Here is a 3,627-nt window from a genome sequence, read left to right as displayed (position 1 = left end):
GTAAAGTGCCGCCTTATCTCAGTTCACTGGTCACGATGGCTACACCCACCCGCAACACGCGCTCCAGCAGGTGTATCTCACTGATCATCCCTAAAGCCAAAACCTCATTTGGACGCCTTTCCTTCCAGTTCTCTGCTGCCTGCGACTGGAACGAATTGCAAAAATCTCTGAAGTTGGAGACTTTTATCTCCCTCAACAACTTTAAAAATCTGCTATCCGAGCAGCTAACCGATCGCTGCAGCTGTACATAGTCCATCTGTAAACTACCCACCCAATTTACCTACCTCACCCCCCATACTGCTTTTATTTATTTACTTTTCTGCTCTTTTGCACACCAGTATCTCTTCTTGCACATGATCATCTGATGATTTATCACTCCAGTGTTAATCTGCTAAATTGTAATTATTCGATTTATTGCCTACCTCATGCCTTTTGCACACATTGTATATAGATTCTCTTTTTTTTCTACCATGTTATTGACTTGTTTATTGTTTACTCCATGTGTAACTCTGTGTTGTCTGTTCACACTGCTATGCTTTATCTTGGCCAGGTCGCAGTTGCAAATGAGAACTTGTTCTCAACTAGCCTACCTGGTTAAATAAAGGTGAAATAAAAAAATAAATAAAAAAATTATGCCCATTTATGTCCAAATAGCTTCTTTTGTTAGGGCGTTTGGTAAACAAATCCAAAAGCGCGTTCAGGTCCAGTCGGACGAAAAGTTCAAAAAGTTATATTACTGTCACGAATCCCGCTTCCTGAGTCTGTTTTTGCCTGTGTTCTGTCCTGGAGTGTTTTTCCGGTGTCCTGGAACGCACCCTGTCTGGTTGCCGGGCGACGTAGCTAGTTGGGAGATCTCTGATTACCCGCACCTGTATCCCATCAGCTATCTGCACACCTGGTCCTGATCATCACCCCTCCACTTCATAAGCTCTGACCTGACATCCATTCCCTGCCGGATCGTTAGCCATGAACAGTATGTTGTGCCAGCGTATCAGCCTCCAGTTTGATAGAGTTTGTTTTGTTGTTTTGTACGTCTTGCTTGCCTTGAACTTACCTCCGTTTTTTCTGTCTACAGTCATTCACCCGGAACACTCATCCCATCCCTACCTGGTCGTCGGTGACTTCAGTTACTTCCTTGGATCTGCTTACTCAATTCCATCAACTCACCTCCGCTGCCCGCTCCGCTACTTGGATTTTTCTATCACTACATTTACACTTGTAAATAAATACTCACCTTCGTCTTACTCTCCTTGTCCTGGTCTGCTTCTGGGTTCTACTTTAGAGAATCGTGACAATTACAGGTCGAAGAAACTTGTCAAACTAAGTATAGAATCAATCTTTATAATGTTCCAACCGGAGAATTCCATTGTCTGTAGAAAAGCAATGGAACGAGAGATAACTCTCATGTGAAATGCGCGTGACTGAGAACAAGTCTGCTGCCAGACCCCTTAGTCAAACAGTTCTCATCCGGCACCCCTTCACATGAGAAGCCTGAAACAACGTTCTAAAGACGGTTGACATCTAGTGGAAGCCTTAGGAAGTGAAAAATAACCCATATCCCACTGTGAATTCGATAGGGGCTGAGTTCAAAAACTACAAACCTCAGATTTCCCACTTCCTATTTGGATTCTTTCTCAGGTTTTTGCCTGCCATATGTTTTATGTTATACTCACAGACATCATTCAAACAGTTTTAGAAACTTCAGAGTGTTTTCTATCCAATACTAATAATAATATGCATATATTAGCATGTGAGACTGAGTAGGAGGCAGTTTACTCTGGGCACGCTATTCATCCAAAAGGGAAAATGCTGCCCCCTATCCCAAAGAAGATAAAGCATCCGGAGTAAAAAAGTTGAGTTGATCTACTGCGCCCATTTTGAGATTATAGTCAAGCACACAGTCTGGTTTGATTTTTCTCCCGTCAGGTGGTCCACCTTCCCTGTGGCCAACATGGTTGCTGTATGGACAGTGGAGAGGAAATGGATGTCTCGTTTGTCATGCCACTTTACTGCCAGCTGTTGACCATTCTCCTTGAACTCCACTTCCCCTCTCTGTATCTTCCTGCATCCGAATGCCGGCATCCCCTTCCTGTTTGACCTGACTGTGCCACAGGCCCCTGTGCTGGTGGAGAGCAGATGCTGGAAGAGTGTGGGACTGCTGTACCAATTGTCCACCAATTGTCCACGTACAAACTGTGTCCCTTGCCGAGATCAGGAGCCAGCATGGCCATCACCACGGACCTGGACAGCCTACCTTTCCATAAAATCAGGGACTCATCAATGCATAGGTCCTTGTATGGCACAAATAATCGACCAAAAGCTGATGTCAGGCTGGTAAGAACATTTCTTATTTTGTATAACGGGTCATTTAGGATGGCAGTAGCATTGTTGATGAAATGCAGGCATCGCAGCAGAACTTGGAAGCGGTCTTGGGAAAATAGGGTGGCAAAGAAGGGAGTTGGAAACATAGGATCTGTGCTCCAGTATTCTCTTAGGGAGTTCTTCTTTACTATCCCCATGAGAAGGACTGTTACCAGGAAGGTATACATTTTACTAATTCCGGTTGTCACCCATTTAGCGATCCCCCAACTCCTAGCTCTCTCTTCTCCTGTAGCTCCAAGGTATAGCGATTGGTCTCCTCTACTATGTCTCCCACCAGCTCCTCTGTCAGAAACAACTTGAAGCACTCTGCCTCAGATGGAAATGGCAAGGGGCATTGCACTCCAGACTGGGACTCATCAAAGCAAACAGCAGGGCTAGGAGGGGTGAAATGGCTGGCGGCCTTCCAGCTACCACAGAACTCCTGTACTTCACCCACTGTCTGTCTGCCTCCATCACCACCAGCATCTTCAAAGGGACCTGGGACTTCGTCAGTGGACAAGGGGTCCTCAGATTCAGGGTTCTCAATGTCTACAAGGTTGGGGGGGCAGCTCGTCACTGTCAGAATCAGATTCCTGACTTTCATACTCAGACTCATTGTCAGAATTGTAAAAAATCTCCAGAATTTCTTCATCTGTGAGTTGTCTCCTTTTGAAAGACATTGCTAAAACTACAGCTTAGCTCACTAGCTACATACATAAACAACAACACTGAATGGCTCAGAGTGGGAGTGAGAGGTTACGTGATTGACTGCCGGCATGCGCCACTTGTATCATATCACTATCAGAAAATGTTTTATGTGGTAATTATTTATATATTTACTGTTTTATAAACATGTTTTCTAGTACCGGTGACAAATCATGCATTCCGATTCTTGCATATATTGTAATGGGCACATATTATGTGTGTAAAATACTTTTTTGAAGGTTGTACTGATTATGATGAGCTAAGCCAATTCCAGCTGTGTGTGGAGCCATGTTTGTTGACATACAATGCATTCTGGGTTTCACTTAGTCGTCTGTCGGACCAAAGATGTCATAACAAAATGAGGTGAGTAAGGGTTCACTCATTTTTTGAGAACTTCTGCAAATTAATGGTGGGATGTGAACGATGGTAGACACACCCCCTTCAACATGCATACTATAAACAGACCAAACTCATCTTGTCTTCTCTTATTAGCTTTGGTTTCTGTCAGAAAAAAAAGCATGGCAGTGCGCAGAAACTACCCATCGTCGGATTACTTTCGAT

At 44.1% G+C, this 3,627-nt stretch overlaps 1 long non-coding RNA gene across 1 annotated transcript; it reads left to right on the top strand.

The window, feature by feature from the left end:
- The first annotated feature begins 793 nt into the window (after positions 1 to 793).
- Positions 794 to 1,244, top strand: LOC139569748 (uncharacterized). Its single transcript, XR_011673954.1, has 2 exons — positions 794 to 973; positions 1,076 to 1,244. It is a non-coding gene; the product is annotated as an uncharacterized lncRNA (long non-coding RNA).
- The last annotated feature ends 2,383 nt before the right edge of the window (positions 1,245 to 3,627 follow it).

The sequence above is a fragment of the Salvelinus alpinus genome, chromosome 3 (assembly GCF_045679555.1).
Source record: "Salvelinus alpinus chromosome 3, SLU_Salpinus.1, whole genome shotgun sequence".
NCBI classification, from domain to species: domain Eukaryota; kingdom Metazoa; phylum Chordata; class Actinopteri; order Salmoniformes; family Salmonidae; genus Salvelinus; species Salvelinus alpinus.
Note: the sequence above shows the minus strand (reverse complement) of the source record. Positions and strands in the feature narration are given on the sequence as shown.